General features: G+C 43.9%; 1 protein-coding gene across 3 annotated transcripts in view; it reads left to right on the forward strand.

Moving 5' to 3' along the window:
* LOC126470359 (cytochrome P450 4C1-like) overlaps window positions 1-21,458 on the forward strand; it is a 368,651-nt gene that overhangs the window by 183,808 nt on the left and 163,385 nt on the right. Inside the window, exon 2 of one of the 3 annotated variants that reach the window (XM_050098156.1) lies at window positions 15,019-15,254. The exons of the other annotated variants lie outside the window; for them this stretch is intronic. The gene's annotated coding sequence lies outside the window, so the exon portion shown is untranslated. The remainder of the gene's footprint in view (window positions 1-15,018; window positions 15,255-21,458) is intronic. 3 annotated transcript variants of the gene reach the window in all.

A 21,458-nucleotide genomic window follows, 5' to 3' on the forward strand; every position in this document is an offset into this window, starting at 1 on the left:
GTACGCATAATTGTGGACGTATGGTAACCTAACCTAGCAGGACTGCAAGAAAGGAGGAAAAAGTCTGAGATTAGTTTTGGAAACGACCTCTAGGCTGTAGCTATGCTAATTCTCTTGGCCAGCAAGCTTAAATTCAGGACCTTTAAAACATCATTTTATGCCCACAACAATATTGGACACTTTTTACCCAGTGGAAAAGACAGCAGTTCAGCTTTGGAAAAGAGTGGAGTACTCAAAATCACTTGTAACTGAGGCAAATTCTATATTGGCCAGTCTCACAGGGCAATATCTACACGCTTGAAGGAACACCATAGAAGTTGGAGACTTAGAAAAGGATATTCTACTTTTGCAGACCATCTACTTAAAGAAGGCCACATTTGCAAGGTACAGCATGAAGTCTTACATAGCATCCATCAAAGAAGGAAGATAAACTGCCCTGAAATAATGACAATTAATAAACATATATCCATGTATCGACTTACCCAGGTTAGAACTGAATGATTAGATACAGCTCCGCTACTCAGAACTTCTAACTGCAGGTACTGCTAATAATCTAATCCAAAACGCTTTGTAAACTATTCCTCTCACTCACGGGCCCGATTTCTTCCTTTCTTCCGTTTACTGTAGTTTCACTTGCCCTGTTAAAATATATTGTGTATAATTGCAGTTGCTTCAATTAACTGTCTAGTCTCACTTATTATACTATACCTTTTTGTAATATTGAATCTTTTAAGGGCAATTATGATGATGATGATGATGATGATGATATTTGGTTTATGGGGCACTCAACTGTGCAGTTATCAGCGTCCCTACAAATTTCCGATAGTTACTCAGCCACAGATGGTCAAGGGGTAGTGTCTTTGATTCATAATCAAAACGTTTTCGGTCCCGGGTTCGATCCCCGCCACTGCTTAAATTTTGATAAATAATCAGCATTGGCGGCCGAAGACTTCCGGCATAAGAAGTCAGCCTCATTCTGCCAACGGCCTTGTCAAAGAGGGCGGAGGAGCGGATAGTGGTTCAGGGCACTCTCTTGTCTTAGGGGTGGGAAATTGCCCCTAAAGGCGGAAGAATCAGCAATGATCAACGACATGAGGATGCAGAAGGCAATGGAAACCACTGCATTAAAGACACGTAACGTGTATCCACAGGACATGTGGCCTGTAATTCAAGAAGTGTCATGATGATCTCTCCATTGGCAAAAGATTCCGGAATAGTCCCCCATTCGGATCTCCGGGAGGGGACTGCGAAGGGGGAGGTTACCATGAGAAAAAGATTGAATAATCAACGAAAAGATAACGTTCTACGAGTCGGGGCGTGGAATGTCAGAAGCTTGAACGTGGTAGGGAAACTAGAAAATCTGAAAAGGGAAATGCAAAGGCTCAATCTAGATATAGTGGGGGTCAGTGAAGTGAAGTGGAAGGAAGACAAGGATTTCTGGTCAGATGAGTATCGGGTAATATCAACAGCAGCAGAAAATGGTATAACAGGTGTAGGATTCGTTATGAATAGGAAGGTAGGGCAGAGGGTGTGTTACTGTGAACAGTTCTAATCAGAATCGACAGCAGACCAACACCGACAACGATAGTTCAGGTATACATGGCGACGTCGCAAGCTGAAGATGAACAGATAGAGAAAGTGTATGAGGATATTGAAAGGGTAATGTAGTATGTAAAGGGGGACGAAAATCTAATAGTCATGGGCGACTGGAATGCAGTTGTAGGGGAAGGAGTAGAAAAAAGGTTACAGGAGAATATGGGTTTGGGACAGGGAATGAAAGAGGAGAAAGACTAATTGAGTTCTGTAACAAGTTTCAGCTAGTAATAGCGAATACCCTGTTCAAGAATCACAAGAGAAGGAGGTATACTTGGAAAAGGCCGGGAGATACGGGAAGATTTCAATTAGATTACATCATGGTCAGACAGAGATTCCGAAATCAGATACTGGATTGTAAGGCGTACCCAGGAGCAGATATAGACTCAGATCACACTAAAGTAGTGATGAAGAGTAGGCTGAAGTTCAAGACATTAGTCTGGAAGAATCAATACGCAAAGAAGTGGGATACGGAAGTACTAAGGAATGACGAGATACGTTTGAAGTTCTCTAACGCTATAGATAAAGCAATAAGGAATAGCGCAGTAGTCAGTACAGTTGAAGAGGAATGGACATCTCTAAAAAGGGCCATCACAGAAGTTGGAAGGAAAACATAGGTACAAAGAAGGTAGCTGCGAAGAAACCATGGGTAACAGAAGAAATACTTCAACTGATTATTGAAAGGAGGAAGTACAAACATGTTCCGGGAAAATCAGGAATACAGAAATACAAGTCGCTGAGGAATGAAATAAATAGGAAGTGCAAGGAAGCTAAGACGAAATGGCTGCAGGAAAAATGTGAAGACATCGAAAAAGATATGATTGTCGGAAGGACGGACTTAGCATACAGGAAAGTCAAAATAACTTTTGGTGACATTAAAAGCAACGGTGGTAACATTAAGAGTGCAACGGGAATTCCATTGTTAAATGCAGAGGAGAGAGAGCAGATAGGTGGAAACAATACATTGAAAGCCTCTATGAGGGTGAAGATTTGTCTGATGTGATAGAAGAAGAAACAGGAGTCGATTTAGAAGAGATAGGGGATCCAGTATTAGAATCGGAGGACTTACGGTCAAATAATTCAGAAGGGATAGATAACATTCCATCAGAATTTCTAAAATCATTGGGGGAAGTGGCAACAAAACGACTATTCACGTTGGTGTGTAGAATATATGAGCCTGGCGATATACCATCTGACTTTCGGAAAAGCATCATCCACACAATTCCGAAGACGGCAAGAGCTGACAAGTGCGAGAATTATCGCACAATCAGCTTAACAGCTCATGCATCGAAGCTGCTTACAAGAATAATATACAGAAGAATGGAAAAGAAAATTGAGAATGCGCTAGGTGATGATCAGTTTGGCTTTAGGAAAAGCAAAGGGACGAGAGAGGCAATTCTGACGTTACGGCTAATAATAGAAGCAAGGCTAAAGAAAAATGAAGACACTTTCATAGGATTTGTCGACCTGGGAAAAGCGTTCGACAATATAAAATGGTGCAAGCTGTTCGAGATTCTGATAAAAAGTAGGGGTAAGCTATAGGGAGAGACGGGTCATATACAATATGTACAACAACAAAGAGGGAATAATAAGAGTGGACGATCAAGAACGAAGTGCTCGTATTAAGAAGGGTGTGAAACAAGGCTGTAGCCTTTCGCCCCTACTCTTCAATCTGCACATCGAGGAAGCAATGATGGAAGTAAACGAAATGTTCAGGAGTGGAATTAAAATACGAGGTGAAAGGATATGAATGATACGATTCGCTGATGACATTGCTATCCTGAGTGAAAGTGAAGAAGAATTAAATGATCTGATGAACGGAATGAACAGTCTAATGAGTACACAGTATGGTTTGAGAGTAAATCGCAGAAAGACGAAGGTAATGAGAAGTAGTAGAAATGAGAACAGCGAGAAACTTAACATCAGGATTGATGGTCACGAAGTCAATGAAGTTAAGGAATTCTGCTACCTAGGCAGTAAAATAACCAATGACGGACGGAGCAAGGAGGACATCAAAAGCAGACTCGGTATGGCAAAAAAGGCATTTCTGGGTAAGAGAAGTCTACTAATATCAAATACCGGCCTTAATTTGAGGAAGAAATTTCTGAGGATGTACGTCTGGAGTACAGCATTGTATGGTAGTGAAACATGGACTGTGGGAAAACCGGAACAGAAGAGAATCGAAGCATTTGAGATGTGGTGCTATAGACGAATGTTGAAAATTAGGTGGACTGATAAGGTAAGGAATGAGGAGGTTCTACGCAGAATCGGAGAGGAAAGGAATATGTGGAAAACACTGATAAGGAGAAGGGACAGGATGATAGGACATCTGCTAAGACATGAGGGAGTGACTTCCATGGTACTAGAGGGAGCTGTAGAGGGCAAAAACTGTAGAGGAAGACAGAGATTGGAATACGTCAAGCAAATAATTGAGGACGTAGGTTGCAAGTGCTACTCTGAGATGAAGAGGTTAGCACAGGAAAGGAATTCGTGGCGGGCCGCATCAAACCAGTCAGTAGACTGATGACAAAAAAAAAAAAAAAAAGAAAAAAAATTCCAGTATTTACTCAGCCACAGCTTGCCACTTTCATGAATAACGACGAAATGATGAGAACAACACAAAGACCCAGTCCGCGGGCGGAGAAAATCCCCAACCCGGCCGGTAATCGAACCCGGGACCCCGTGATCAAGAGGCAGCAACGCTAGCCACTGGAACACGAGCTGCGGACTTTTAAGGACAAGATTAACTTTCTCACTATCCCACTTGGAACATGTCACTAAATTTTTGATGTGTACTGTTCACTTATTTTTCCTCTAAGAACAATTCTTGGCATGTAGTTCGGTATTTAATGTGTCTCATATTTTATATAATATAAATATTTTTTCGTCTCATTTTTATTGTAATAATCACTCTCGTTTTAGTTCTAAATCGAACAGTAAGATTTTCTGTATTTGGAAACCAACTGAGATACCCTGTAGTTACACTACTGTAAATCTTTGATCCAAGAAAAATCCCACAGCCAGGCATATTTATCTTTGTACGTGACAATGGTGTAACAGCCGAAAAACGGTCTGTAAGATAGTAGATAGTGTAGAATATCACACCAGTGTTGCGTGTTTTTTCACTCATGATGTATTTCTCTTCTGTATCCAAGAGTGCTAGTTCCTCTACGTTCATAGGATAACTTACGTCACGTTTGGAAAGTAGGACACAGGTGCTGGCAGAATTGAATCTGTTAAGCGGGGTCGTGATTCGTTCACGGATAGCTCAGTCGATAAGAGCATTGCTCGCGAAAGGCAATGTCCCGGGCTTGAGTACTGATCGGGCACAGTGCTTCAATCTTCCAGCAAATTATAAATAAACTTACTGCATTCTTACTGTCGACCTGAATGTAGGCTGCTACATCTCACGTTACACTGCACTCCGAAAACTCCCTACGCGCGGCATTAAATTCAAATATTAAGTTTATTAACTGTCCAATGAGAATACTTTCTTTGGTAGAAGTCTGATATTAACCATTTTGGTCAAGGACTGGATATGTGCGAATATTTCCAGGTCTTCTGGTTTCTAACTATACCTCGTACCATGTAGCCGCGTTCCCATTATCCACCACGATGGATGGTGAAGATAAATTCTGAGATGATCAGTTACTGACTGTGACATGTGAACCATGTGCTGATGATAAGTTTGAGTAGCTACTATAGACAGGAAGCAGCTCGTTACCCTTCCATCTCTGGTACAAGATGCGGAACGATGTGGCCCAGGCAAACGGTTTGCTTGTGGAAGTAGCAAATCTGGGAGCGTAGTTTTCGCTATGACAGTCGGTTCTGAGGAAAGTAAAATGAGCTTCCACTGGTGATGTATCCTTATTAGGAAATGCAGAACGTATTGGGAACATGATTGCTGTTGTTTTCTTAGTCTGGTGGGATCCTATGGCAGTGTCTTTGCACTGTGTCTTCAAGTAATACTAGTTTTGTGTACAATTCTATCGTAAGCCCAATTTGCCCGATATTTGATTTCGAACTTTAATTTAAAACTCGTATCCATACTTCTGTGATACACATTTACTCGGTCCAAAGGAACTGCATTAAAACCTCGGTCTAAAGGAACTGCATTAAAACTTTGATTTACATATAGACCTTCGCTGATTCGTTAAATATTGAGTCTCCACTCGGATTGTCATGATTTCACCAAAATGGAAGAAAGTTATAGCCACATACCCGTGTTGATATAGCTTTCCAACTATACGAATTTTCAACATACTGCATATCAACGTGTGAATCTCACGAAACACAAAATACGTGCACACTAGCAAACAAACCAACGTGGCACGGAAATGAAGAGATAGCACCATTGCACACGATCGAACGACAGGCCATGTTGATTTCAGCTCACAATTAACTATGAGAGCTAGATTTTCTACGGAAATACATATGTGTGCTTGCAGGCGCTGCGCAATCTACAATGCGCATGGATTCGTCACCACAAGTCGTTTTGTTATGGCATATTAGAGAGCGACCGGAAAAAGTTTACGTTAGTTGACAATAGTGAAGAATATCGTAAATGATGTGATTGTAATGTGAGAAACAAAAGAAAATTAATGGTCTCATAATCGGAGCTACAATATGTTATTCAGAATTTCTGTGGTGATTAGAGTTTAACGTCCCATCAACATCATGGTCATCAGAGACGTAGCGTAAGCTCGGACTGATTCAAGGATGGGGAAGGAACACGGCCGTGTGCTTTCAAAGGAATTATCCCGGCATTTACCTGCAGCAATTTAAAGAAATCACAGAAAAACGTCAATCTTGATGGCCGAACGCAGATTTTGATCGTCGTACTCCGAATGCGAATCAAGTGTGCTAACAACTGCGCAGCCTCGCTCGGTAATTTCTGTCTAAGGACAAGAATAAAACTATACTGGGTTGCCAAGAGGAATGATCAGTATTCAGGAAGATGAAAGAAGTGATCGTTCGAAGCCAAAAAGTCTAGTAAATATGGGCTCTAAAATGCATAGCTTAAGAGCTATGGGCACTTCCTCATCTTCGATACTGTGAAGCAAATTTCTTCTACTACAAATTCTTTGCTTTCCATATTTTAGAAGGAAGTGGTAAGGACAAAAACAAGAAAAACTGTCTGTATAAATGAGCTCTAAAGTACATGCCTTGGAAACTATGAGTACTTATTTAGTACTAGTTCAGCTTAACTCGTTGAGTCAGAAAGACAAACCAGGCCCTTATTAAACTCTCACAGTGAATTTTGAGTTTGCATTTACGGGACAGCTACATCAATTAGCACAGTGAGAGTTTTAAGTGATTTCTCACACCTGCTCTTAGCTGTATCCCTGACGTGTGTCTGAGAAACTCAAACAATTGGTTCAAACCACCAAATTACACAGAGTAAAATGACTGATTTTCATTGTTGTCCCTGAATTTTATCTATATATTTATGGGCCACCAATTAAAAACGGGTAGTCGAGGGCTGAGTTTAATATTTATTATTTCCAGAGTTATCCGAGTAGCTGTCAGGTTACTCGCAACTTAGAATTTAGTCCCTGGACGGAAGCACAGATGTAAATTGTTCATTACGTTTTGCACCTCGGTACAGTGGAGAAGCCTTTCATAATATCTCTAAAATTGTAAGCCAGAAGGTGTGCAGCATGGTACGGCACCAGTTATGGTGCAATGTTCACGAGACTACACTCGTGTTCGGTTGGAACATGATTCAGTGTGCCGTTCAGACTTACTGATTTCGATTCTCCGAAGTTACTTTAGGCAAATGCATGAGTGATTCTCTCGAGGTCACGACCGCTTTACATCTACATCCTTGTGCAAGCAAGAAATTTTTTTGTCTCTAACAATCACCATGACGTTGCAGTATGAGACTCATTCCTTTCTTTCTTTAGTGGCCTTCAACTAGGTAACTTTAACCGTTATGTAACGTATTGGAAAATAACTTAGCAGCTTTGGACTTCAGCTGGGGGATAAGGAAACATCAGTAACATTTACAAGTTCTCTTGTGTCAGCTGCCATTACACTGAAGATTCATGATAATGAATATCTGTGAAACGCCGCCTGCCTTATCTGCTGCTAGTTAGTCATTGCACTTCAAGAGGTATATATATGGCATTCTGCAATCCGAGCTTCTCTCTCATTGTGATACGTAAATTTAATGTGTTGTCAGTACAAAGATTTTTTCAGAACATCCCTATCCATTTGGAAGAAATCTTTTGTGTAGTGTCACCAGTGCCTTGTTGTGAAAATATATTATTCCACATTTCATGAAACTGAATTTATGATTTCTAGGGACTATATGAGTGGTTTCTCTAGCTAGTGACCTAACGCAGAGGGCCTTCATCCTGAGGTGTTTGGTTCGAATCGTTGGGGTAAAGAAAATTTCATATCCACAATTCGGTCGCAATGAGAAGAGAGCTGGTAACGCACAAATTCTGATCACTTATTTGTGTGGCGATCGGCTTGTCGGAGGAGTCGTTAAGAATTTAGTTCATAGGTAAACGGGTGAGACAGACTGTCTACAGAAAGCATACCCTCCGTAGCCCTAATTAGTCCTGTGTGGAGCTACCCGTAGTCTACTGACAGAATTCACCTGACATCCATCCGAGCACGGTGAATGTGAGTTTGCAAGTGAATTCTCGCTTAGGAAATATGGAAGTGAGACCTAAGACCCACCGTCGACTTACCCCAGTACATAGACAGATGGGTCTGGCAATCCACTTGCACCGACATATCAGTCTGACCGATCTGTATGTGAACGGCACACCTTAACGCTATTCGAGAAGAGATGGCTGTGTGTCAGCACTCTGTTTCAATTGATCCCTATTTTATTTCAAGCTTGCATCGTAGCAAACACAACACTACACTGCAGAAGCTTTCATCATAGTTATCCACACGATAAAAGAACATACCTGATACGAGGACGTAGCTCAGGAGAACAATTCAGGATTTTTTTGTTTCCAGCAGACATTGACGAGAATACGATAGAGCTTGGGACTAAATCTCAACTGTTTTGTGTATCTCTAAACGTCTTTTTTTCCTTTTAGTGCGTGAACCACCTACAAGCTTTTATCAGAATTAAAAAAAAACTGCTAATCGTTATGTGCAATTTCACAAAATCACTGTTATACAGGGTGTTCCGAAATTCCCGTTACAAACTTCTATGACTTATAGAGGGAAGTGAGTACATACTATTTTGAATAGGAGCCCATGTCCGGAAACTTACCGTTTCCGTTCTACGACGATTTCAATTCAGATGTTTAACTCATCCACTCCTGCTTGAGGAATTAAAATTGGACGTGACAGAGTACAATTTTTAGGCAACAATTCGAAAGGAAACATAATGAAACATCCATTTATCACTTAAGCACATTTGCTTGTGTTAAAACTTGAACATTACGTGTTTACATTATTCCAGAACAAAACAGAACCCAGCACACTGTACGTACAGAACAGAACTGATGCATTACAAAAGCAGCTCGATGTGGCGACCACCAACGTTGTTACAGACACAATACCTGCTAAGCATGTTCTGGTGCACCCTCTCCTTTCCATCTGGTGTCTCTTCAGTTTCTAGTGCAGCGGACAGAACTCATACCAGCAGATCTTCTCCTGTCTCTACAGGAGTATCATAAATTAAACTTTGCATACACCGAAAGATGTGGCGCAGTGGTTAGCACACTAGACGAGCATTCGGGAGGGCGACGGTTCAAAACTGCATCCGGTCATCATGATTGCGGTTTTCCGCGATTTCCCTAAATTGCTTGCGGCAAATGCCGAGATGGTTCCTTTGAAAGGGCACGGCCGATTTCCTTCCCCATTCGTCCCTAATCCGATGGAACCGATGACCTCACTGTGTGATCCCCTCCTTCCAAATTAATAAATCAAATTTTGCATCCGACTCCACAAGAAGTAGTCCATAGGAGTTAAATCCGGTGATCGCGACGAGTACACGGTGACACCGCCTCGGCCTATCCATCTTTCACCATCTCGTCTGTTGAGATGTCTCCGAAACGAACGTGGGAAGTGAGGGGGTGCATCATCAAGCTGGAACCACATTTCCTGACCAACATTCAGTAGCACAGCTTCCAAGAACGGGTTTAATACGTTTTGCAGGAAGATCAAATACGCAGGACCAGGTAGCTTGAGTGGAGGGAGGTATGGCCCAGTCATGTGGCCGTCGAGGAATACCTGCCCACACGTTAGTATCAAACCGGTGCTGAAATCCCTGAACATGCGTGGCACGAAGTTTTTCGTCTGCCCAGACATGGCTTTATCACGAATTCAGAGCACAATCCCTAGAAAACTTAAATTGATCTGTGAACAGAACTCGGAAAGAGGAGTGTATCGATGCAGCGGTGCAGGAACCACCCTCTGTAAGTGGTACGGATGTAACTGCTGCTCACGCTGAACGTCCCAGACCATACTGTGACTAACATCCATTGCACGCTTAGTTGTCCGAATACTCGTTGACGGGTCCTCTTCAACGTGATGTAGTACATCTTGAAATTCGGGCGTGCAGCGTTGCAGTGGAATACCACAGTCCTACCTTCTCACAGCGAAGTTACCTGTTTCTCAGAGCCGCTGTGTAACTTGGGCAAAAGTTTATGCGATGACGTGCTACGTTGCGGAAAACGTTCGTGATACAGCCGACTAGCAGGTCCTCCGTTACCTCGAGCTTCGCCAAACACAAGGAGCATATCTGTGTATTCAGAAAACGTGTATCGAACCATGTTTACTGTATCGGAGACGCACAGGCACTGAAAACGTCTCGCAGCAAGGCAGAGATTAAGTGACATCAGGTGACCGTTTGACGTAGTATAAGTCATCCTGTCTACCCTATTGAATACCAGGACAAGCAACTCTGAGACTTTTCTCTTTCCTTCAGCATATGTGGACTCGTTACACACTTGAATTGAAACCGTCGCAGAACGGAAACGGTAACGGGAATTTCGGTATAAACTGTATATATTAATTGATGACGAAGCAAATGGTTGTACAAGTACTGCGCAGTATTTCATAAACGGAAAAAAATTTACATCTTTAAAGTGAATTGTATATTTTATTTTATATTAGAATTTTAGTGTTTCATGAACTCTATTAAATATGTTCTATGCTATACAGGCTTAATGTTGGAATCCCAAGTTTTATATTGAGAAGATCTGCAACATTAGATGGTGATTCTATGAAGAGCGTTGACATAGATATACCTCCACTATCTCATTCTCACAGAAATTCGGCTCAAAATTTCAGACAAAGTATTGTGCTTTTCTACTGGGGCAGACTATGCTGTTTCTCTACCACTTCTGCCACTTAAAAGTAACAATTACAGCGATGTGCTCTTCTCTTCAACACCTGTTTAAAAAAAATTATTTTCTTTGATGAAAATTTCATCCCATTAGCCTCAACATTAAACAACATTAAAAACATTAAAAACATGCAGTGTGGTTTTGAATAACGGGAACAATTCTTGCGAGAAAGAACGAATAAAGTACAATGAAAAAATGCCCTTGAATGTAAGATTTCCATTCTAGAACGCAGTTTATCCAAATTATGTAGCATCCGTGAATTGCATCCCAGTGAGCACAATGAAGTAACAGTCACGTGACGCTTCGAGAGGCCATAGTTAGTTCTTCCGGTAGGGCGAACAGTGTGTGTGCCAGCGCGGGAGTGTGTGTGTCACAAGATATACCAACACGTATCGCGTGTGAGACGTCATAGAAGGACGACCGGTTGCACAAGCTGGCCGCCGCCAACATATTTTACTCTTCGAGGCTAAACACGTACTGATGGATCGCGGCTATCGGGAATCCGTGTATTACCAAGTGGCTGTCGCAAAATTTAACGATACCATCGTAGGTAATGGTGACTTCATCTCGGAATAAGATAAATGGATACTACAGGAAGAAAGATCAGGGTTTAACGTCATGACGAAGTCATGGAAGATGAAACAAGCTCGGATCGTGAAAAAATGGGAAGTCACATGCCGTGTCGTTTTTCAAAGGAAACATCCCATAATTTTTTTAAATGATTTAGAGAACTCATTAAAATATTTTAATATGAATAGCCGGACGGGGATTTGAACCACAATCCTGTGAATGCGACTCCATACGATAATATTGCGTCTCTTCGCTCGTTATGGATGATACAGGTTTCCCAGAATGGTGATGGCTGGTATACAACCAAACGACAAAACGTTGAACGCTGAGGAATACTCGTTTGTAATAAACCTGCACGTAGGGGTACCTATGACCAATAATTTGTAGCCTGCCGGAGTGGCCGTGCGGTTCTAGGCGCTACAGTCTGGAACCGAGCGACCGCTACGGTCGCAGATTCGAATCCTGCCTCAGGCATGGATGTGTGTGATGTCCTTAGGTTAGTTAGGTTTAATTAGTTCTAAGTCTAGGGGACTGATGACCTCAGATGTTAAGTCCCATAGTGCTTAGAGCCATTTGAACTACACTCCTGGAAATTGAAATAAGAACACCGTGAATTCATTGTCCCAGGAAGGGGAAACTTTATTGACACATTCCTGGGGTCAGATACATCACATGATCACACTGACAGAACCACAGGCACATAGACACAGGCAACAGAGCATGCACAATGTCGGCACTAGTACAGTGTATATCCACCTTTCGCAGCAATGCAGGCTGCTATTCTCCCATGGAGACGATCGTAGAGATGCTGGATGTAGTCCTGTGGAACGGCTTGCCATGCCATTTCCACCTGGCGCCTCAGTTGGACCAGCGTTCGTGCTGGACGTGCAGACCGCGTGAGACGACGCTTCATCCAGTCCCAAACATGCTCAATGGGGGACAGATCCGGAGATCTTGCTGGCCAGGGTAGTTGACTTACACCTTCTAGAGCACGTTGGGTGGCACGGGATACATGCGGACGTGCATTGTCCTGTTGGAACAGCAAGTTCCCTTGCCGGTCTAGGAATGGTAGAACGATGGGTTCGATGACGGTTTGGATGTACCGTGCACTATTCAGTATCCCCTCGACGATCACCAGTGGTGTACGGCCAGTGTAGGAGATCGCTCCCCACACCATGATGCCGGGTGTTGGCCCTGTGTGCCTCGGTCGTATGCAGTCCTGATTGTGGCGCTCACCTGCACGGCGCCAAACACGCATACGACCATCATTGGCACCAAGGCAGAAGCGACTCTCATCGCTGAAGACGACACGTCTCCATTCGTCCCTCCATTCACGCCTGTCGCGACACCACTGGAGGCGGGCTGCACGATGTTGGGGCGTGAGCGGAAGACGGCCTAACGGTGTGCGGGACCGTAGCCCAGCTTCATGGAGACGGTTGTGAATGGTCCTCGCCGATACCCCAGGAGCAACAGTGTCCCTAATTTGCTGGGAAATGGCGGTGCGGTCCCCTACGGCACTGCGTAGGATCCTACGGTCTTGGCGTGCATCCGTGCGTCGCTGCGGTCCGGTCCCAGGTCGACGGGCACGTGCACCTTCCGCCGACCACTGGCGACAACATCGATGTACTGTGGAGACCTCACGCCCCACGTGTTGAGCAATTCGGCGGTACGTCTACCCGGCCTCCCGCATGCCCACTATACGCCCTCGCTCAAAGTCCGTCAACTGCACATACGGTTCACGTCCACGCTGTCGCGGCATGCTACCAGTGTTAAAGACTGCGATGGAGCTCCGTATGCCACGGCAAACTGGCTGACACTGACGGCGGCGGTGCACAAATGCTGCGCAGCTAGCGCCATTCGACGGCCAACACCGCGGTTCCTGGTGTGTCCGCTGTGCCGTGCGTGTGATCATTGCTTGTACAGCCCTCTCGCAGTGTCCGGAGCAAGTATGGTGGGTCTGACACACCGGTGTCAATGTGTTCTTTTTTCCATTTCCAGGAGTGTATTTTTGGTGTTCACGTAACTTACGGAACTGCAACAGGGTGATGTCGTCGACAACTGCCGATATTTTGATAGGAGCACACCCAGTCATTTTCAAGGCAAACCGGCAGGAAAGCAAGCGCTCTGCAAGGGAATAGGTGATATTGACCGCGAGTAACTATTCCGAGGCACACCTTCAATGTTGATCTTTCTCACGATAACTGTTGCATTTCGGAATGATGTCTACATCATTAATTTGGACGCCACGGTTTGTAGCGAAGGACACTTTTCGTATCACCATCATTTCTCCAATTCGTTGTTCCATCTGCAAACGGTACTTGGAAAGTACAGCTATCGGTAGGGCTGTAATATCTCTAATCGTCTCGTCATACTTCAGCAAATGTATGTGTAAGGAAGTAATATGTTGCCTGATTCTTCTTGGATCGTATGCTCTTGGAAATTTAATAGTATCCTCGCGTTGTACGATGCCACATTTGTACCGTCTGTCACGGGAGTTTCTTGAGTATCTCCGTAACATTCTCAAGCTTACTAAACGAAACAGTGACGAAATCCTCCGCTCTCCGTTGGATGTTCTCTCTTTTCTATCTCTCTCTCTTTCTCTCTCTCTCCCTCCCCCCCCCCCCTCTCTCTCTCTCTCTCTCTCTCTCTCTCTCTCTCTCTCTCTCTCTCTTCTATTAATCCCACTTGGCAGGTGTCCTAATCCCACTTGGCAGGTGTCCTAGACTAACAAGAAACACTGAAAAATCGGTGGAACGAATGTTTAGTTAGCCACTTCTTTCGTGGACTATTGCATTGCCTTAAAGTCCTCCCAGTGACTCTCAGCCTGGAATTTAATTTTCATACATGTTTTATGTGGTTTTTGCACTTCGTGTCAATCGTATGATTGCTCTTAGGTCTTGTAAGTTACTTATTATTCCAATGATTATTTCCAGTAGCATCAACTAACAGCAGTGGATATCTTGGTCTATTTACGCACAATTCGTTATACACTGTCCAGTCACATTAATGTGACCATGTGTAAAAATCCTTAATAACCATCTGTTGCCGCACTGACCGCTGCGAGGCGTGCAGGAAGCAAGTCAGTGAGCTTCTGGGAGGTATCAACAGGGATGTGGAGCCATTCCAACTGCAGTGCCGTGGCTGCACAAGGTTTTTCGGTTGAGGATCCATGACTCGTACAGTCCGATCGAGGTGGTCCCACAGAATCTCGATTGGGTTTAAATCCGAGTGGTTTAGTGACCAGAGGGGTACGGTAAACACATCCTCGTACTCTTCGAACTACGCACATACATTGGGAGTTGTGTGACACGTTACATTGTCCTCTTCGTATATGCCATAGTGCCGAGGAAAACCAAACTTCATGTAGATGTGGACATGGTCCCCAAGGATAAATGAATACTTGTGCTGATTCATTGTGCCTTCCAGAATCACAAGATCACCCATGGAATGCCACTAATTGTTGCCCAAATTATAACGCTCCCTGCTCCGAGCTGGACCCTTCCGATGACTACTGCATGGTATTTGCTTTCAGGTGCTTCACGCCGTACAAGCCAACGGACATCTGTCCAGTGGAGCATAAAGGGCCACCTGTCACCATTCAGTGGACGTCTAGTTGTGGTATTGGCGTGTAAATTCCAGCCTTCGCCCCCGATGAATGGCAGTCAGCACGGGTGCATGAATCAGGTGCCTGTTGCAGGGGTCCATAAGCACCAACGTTCACTGATCGATCATTGAGAAGACGCTGTTGGTGGCCCCTTGATTCTTCTGGTCAGTAAGCGCCATTTTGTCATGCACGATATACTTTAACCACGACAGCACATTAACAGTTTATAAACTTAAACGTTTCGAAAACGATTCCACTGATTGCCCGAAAGACAATGATCACGCCCATTTGGACGCCATATTAATCGCTCCGCTTCCACATTAAGACACCGACTGCGCTGTTCTCCGCGTTTCCCCGACATGCTTTATACACCATCCACTGCTCTAACTGCCACCTGCCGTCAGCGAGTGGCTGTTGCACGTTGTCGTCGAAAATAGGCGTTGTTCATATGAATGTGACTGGACCGTGTATTTATTTACGTTCAGAGTAAATCGCCAGTCCATCCACCAACCGTCCGTCCTCTATAGGTGTTCTTGCATTTCAGTACAGTTTTCTGACGTTGCAACCTTGGATCACAGGACTTCTGACATTATTCAGTAGATCATTTATACAGGGTGAAAAGTATTTAAACCGACAAACTCTCGGAGGTTGTAGGGAACATCAAAACAAACATTTTTCCCTTATGTCATTTCCTCCTATGAGGATTATTTAAACCGGTGGAGGCCGTATTACGCTCTTCAGTTGTTAGAGGCCGTATCAAGATCTTCAGGTAGAGGCCGTACTTCGCTCTTCAGTTGTAGGAAACTGCTGTCCACCAGTGTAGTAGTGCATTGTCTCTGTTTACTAATGGAGCGATACACCTGGAGTGAGTACACTGATACGGTTGGTGCGTACTACGTAGCGCACCACAACGGACGAGCTGCACAGTGGGTTTATCAACAATAATATCCTAATCGCTGTATCCCGCATCGTACGACCTTTGCTGCTGTGTACCAGCGTCTGCGTGAGAACGGGTCATATAGCAGATTACCTGGACAGGGATGCCGTCACACGGGAAGAACGCTGCAATTTGAGGAAGCTGTCTTGCAGCATGTGAAGGGGCATCCTTCAATCAGCACTCGTGCAATTGCACGTAACATGGGGACAAATCAGACGAATGTAAGAACAGTCCTTCGAGAACAATTGTTACGTCCATTTCACTTACAGCGTGTCCACAACGTGAAAGCCGGCCAGGTGGCCGAGCGGTTCTAGGCGCTACAGTCTGGAGCCGCGCGACCGCTGCGACCGCTGCGGTCGCAGGTTCGAATCCTGCCTCGGGCATGGATGTGTGTGATGTCCTTAGGTTAGTTAGGTTTAAGTAGTTCTAAGTTCTAGGGGACTGATGACCTCAGAAGTTAAGTCGCATAGTGCTCAGAGCCATCTGAACCATTTGAACCACAACCTGGAACCAGTTGATTATCCACCCAGAGCACAGTTTTCGCAGTGGTACCTGGAACAGTGTGAAATGCATCTTACATTTCCATCCTGTGTGTTGTTTACCGAGGAAGCAACGTTCGGGCGTGATCGAGTCTTCAACATGCAAAATTAGCATGTTTGGAGTGAGGGTAACCCACATGTCATAGTTACTAGCGCTCATCAAGTGTGGTTCTTCGTTAATGTGTGGGCCGGTGTTGTTGAGGACTGTTTAATTGGGCCGTATCTGCTACATAGCCCATTAAATGTCAGGCACAATTGGAATTTTCTCGCCAGAGCATTGCCAAAACTGCTGGAAAACGTCCAGCTCCCTACAAGACACATGTGGTTCCAACATGACGGGGCGCCAGCGCATTTCAGTCATCGTGTGCGTCGATTCCTGGACCGACGGTTCCCAGAAACGTGGATTGGCAGAGGCAGAGTGTTTGTTGGTTTAATAAATTTGCCGCCAGAGAAATCTTCCTCTGCCGATTTAAATACTCCTCATAAGAAAAAATGACATTAGGGAAAAATATTTGTTTTGTTGTCCCCTACAACCTCCCAGAGTTTGTCGGTTTAAATACTTTTCACCCTGTATATGTTTTTACGTCTACCACTTTCGTACCGTTCCAGTGATTCTTTGATCACAATTTCTTAGAATGTCCTGAATGCGGTCACGAAGGTGGTCCGGTACTCGGCTAAGTACGTATTTTGTCCTCTTAACGAAGCTGCGGATCTTCCGTAACTCAAGAAACAAAGCATAAACCTGGACGCCGTAGTCTACGGCGCTCTGAGTCTCATGGACAAACAGGGCGACATGTTGATTTTTTTTTATAGAGGAGATATTCGTTCTGCAAAGTGTACTCAGGGCGTGAGCGTAAAATACTCTTCAATTACTCCCCAACAGACAGATATCATCGGTACAGGTATATAATTATATCCAGCTGTCTGATGTGTGTGCATAGATGTCTGGCAACTTATCATGCCGACAATCCCCGCTTGGCGTGAAGAGATGATACGAGCACCGCCTAAGCCTACAGTGATAATTCGAGGAATGTTGACAGAACGTACAGTGAACTCAAGCCGCAGTGTTTCATTTGTGACTGGAAGCTCAGTGCGGTCTACTGGGCTGCACTGAGTATGCTGGTCTACCTTTAGCTCTATTACACAGGTACGTAGTGACTTCCTGTGGTCAAAATAACAATGAGAAAAGAGCTTCTGAAAAAAAAACAATAACAATGCAAGTCATGATGGTAGTGTAAAATCTTTCTGAGTAGTTTATTCTAACACATCATATGGAATGCATCTTGCCTCAGCGTCAATGAAAAGAAAAAAACGTGCGCTGCCGTTGACCTTGGGTTACATGTTTGCTGTTTTCTTATTATTTTTGACTGTGACTAACGGCATATTAATTTTAAGAACTTGGGAATGGGATCATGTGGTCCCGAAACTGTGTTAAATAAATCTCGCATTTGGACTACTGGTGCGTCTTACTCTGTTATGATACAGGGGTTGCACAAATACACGGAAACATTGCGAAAAACATATTCTTGAACATAAATGCATAAGCAAGCCAAGGTTGCAGGTTAACCACTAACGGCAACTGTGCGATGCCCGAAATACGTTGCAAGCGTCAGTCATGGTCAGAATAGCGTTCTGTGTGGTTGTGAGTGAATTATGTCGCAGCTTACTAAATTAGAACATGGGCAAATTGTTGGTCCTCGTATGACGGGTGCTTCCGTAACCAAAGGAGCTGAAGTATTTGGTGTTTCCAGGGGTTCCGTATCGAAGATTTATACCGCATACAGGGAAAATGGAAAAACATTATCAGCTAATTCACAACTCGGATAAAAGTGCGTGGCGTGTGATCGTGACAGACGGTCATTGAAGATAATTGTGATGAAAAATAAGTGGGCGACAGCTGCAAAAGTAACTGCAGAATTGAATGTCGCATACGCCAACGCTTTCAGCACCAAAAACACAGAAGCTGAGCTCCACAAGCAGGGAATTTCAGGGCGAAGTGGAACTTCAAATCCATTCATCAGTCGTGCAAATACCCGTAACATGAAAACGTGGTTCCGGAGACATAAAATCTGGACTATGGAGGAACATACGAGAGTCATTTTGTTCTATGAGTTTTCTTTCACATTATTTCCAACTTCTGGCCGAATTTACGTCCCAAAAATGCTCATCAGGGGTTCTGTGATGATTTAGGCAGCCAAAATTATTCTGCAGGGTCACATTATACCAAGGATTATGCGACCATTTCGGCTGATCATGCCCATCCCATGGTACAATGTTTATTCCAAGATAGCAGAATCCCTGTTTACACAGCTCTCATCGTCCACTGTTGATTTTGTGAGGATGGGGATGAAATGTCGCATCTTGCCTGGCCACCACAGTCACCATATCTTTATATAACTGAACATTTGTGGCCTACTTTGGAGCGAAGGGCGCGCGATCGCTGTCCACCTATATAATGGTTACTTGAACTTGCAACTGTTTTGCAGGAAGAATGCTATGAGATTCCCTCGAAAAAGGTACGGGTCCTGTATTTATCCATTACGAGGGGACTAGAAGCTATTTTGAATGCCAATGGTTTTCCTACACCGTATTGGGCATGGTAATGAGTTGTGTTTTCAGTGTTTTCACATTTTTCCTACTTCTGTATTATCTCTGTCATGACAGTTACTCACGCTCTTAGTTAAGAATTCCTGAACATTGAGACTGAAGTATGTTGGAACATTGTCCTGTTGGCAGATGTAATTCAGACTGTCACTCTATAGTTGCGGAGTGCGACACTTTTGCAGCACGTTCAGTTTCGTGTATTATGTAATGAAATTTCTCATGATGAAAAAGAGGTCATAAAAGGAAAAGCTGTGGCACTACACAGCACATATTAACTTTTGTTAGGTCTCCGATATGCTGCATGAAACTGTGGGGACTTTTGTAGTTCTAGATTCGTTCATCCTAATTATTCACTGTACCATTGACCAAAAATAATAATTCATGACTAAACTCAAGTTTTCACGCAAACCACCTTTTTCCATAGGCTGTTGCAGTCGTGCAGCAAATTCAAAACGAATTGATGATAGTGCTGTGGTGTACGGGAAGCTGTCGAAGATGAGTGACTGTAAGAGGATACAAGATGAGTTAGACCAAATTACTAATTGGTGTGATAAATGGCAGCTAGCTCTAAATGTAGAAAAAAGCAAGTTAACGTGCACGTGTACAAAAGCAAACCCGTTTTGTTCGGATACAGAATTAGTAGTGTCCTGCTTGACATAATCACATCGTTGAAGTATCTGAGAGTAACGTTGCAAAGCGATATGAACCGGAACGAGCATGTGAGGATTGTTGCAGGGAATTTTAGTATAGTGTGGTTCATCTGTAAAGGACACGGCACATGTGACGCTAGTGCGACCTATTGTTGAGTACTCCCTGAGTGTTTGGGTTCCGCACAATGTGTGGTTGAAGGAAGACATCTACCAAGAGGAACTCCCCATCGCATCCCCCTCAGATTTAGTGATAAGAGGGCACAGTGGACATGCCGTCAAAAACTAAACACAGGGCCATCTTACCACTAAATCTGAGGGGGTACGATGGGGAATTTCCCTTGTAAGCAGTTCAGAGGCGGGCTGATAGATTTGTTACCGGTAGGTTTGAACAACACGCAACCATTACGGCGATGCTTCGGGAACTCAAATGGCAATCCCTGGAGGGAAGGCGACTTTCTTTTCGATGCACACTGTTGGGAAAATTTAGAAAACCGGCATTTGAACAGACTTAAGGACCAAAGAAATAAGATGTCAGAAATTTGGGCTCCTACGGGGGTATGTAGACAGTCGTTTTTCCTTCCCTCTATTTGTGAGTGTAACAGGAAAGGAAACGACTAATAGCGGTACAGGGTGCCCTCCGCCACGCGCCGCATGGTCGCTACTGAGTGTGTATGTAGATGTAGAACTACTTCGTCCGTGGGCGTCATAGCTTGAAGCAGGGAGACGCTGGAAAGTTTCTGCTCCAATATTTTTTTAGTTAGATTTAACGGACTATGGGTAATAAAAATCTGCTCGTCGAATTCTGTGGGTTACGTGGTGAAATAACTTAACTGTTTCTTCAATCACTGTCGGTAGACTCTCTGATTACTTCTCACGGAGTCATTATGTGGGGGAAAACTGCGCCCAAAACCCCTCAGTGGAGTAGGAAATAGTTGAATCTGTGTGAAAACTTATTCAGAAGTTCCGCTACTGTCTTCAGACACATTGGTGGAAATGAAATTCAAGCCGGCGTAAGGTCTGTAGCGACTGTACCTACTTTCACTAATCACTACTGTTGCTATTCGACATAAAGAAGCGAAAACTGGTGAATTAAAACAAATATTTAGTGTCTCCTCTATATAGCTGAAAATTTTTGAAATATAATTTAAATAAGCCGACTTGAACAATAAATTCCAACCTTGAAACACCCCACTTCCTAGTACGGCAGCCGGCCGGTGTGGCCGAGCGGTTGCAGGCGCTTCAGTCTAGAACCGTGCGACCGCTAAGGTCGCAGGTTCGAATCCTGCCTTGGGCATGGACGTGTGTGATGTCCTTAACTTAGTTAGGTTTAAGTAGTTCTAAGTTCTGGGAGACTGATGACCTCAGATGTTAAGTCCCGTAGTGCTCAGAGCCATTGGAGCCAGCCTAGTCCGGCTGCTAGCTGTTGTCTACAACAGGGTCGGGTATTGTAGGAAGAAGTCTTTCTTTAGCCTGACACTGATGGTCCATTCTTTCCCTAATCCTCCTAAAAGGGTTGTAGCCGGAGCCTACATGATTGGCTTACAGACAGACTAATTCCTCCATGAAGGCCGGTAATTCCAATATCCGCTGCAGAAAAAGTTCTGGAAGCCCTACCAGGAATTATAACTTCACAGAAAC

The sequence above is a fragment of the Schistocerca serialis genome, chromosome 3, assembly GCF_023864345.2.
Source record: "Schistocerca serialis cubense isolate TAMUIC-IGC-003099 chromosome 3, iqSchSeri2.2, whole genome shotgun sequence".
Taxonomy (NCBI): domain Eukaryota; kingdom Metazoa; phylum Arthropoda; class Insecta; order Orthoptera; family Acrididae; genus Schistocerca; species Schistocerca serialis.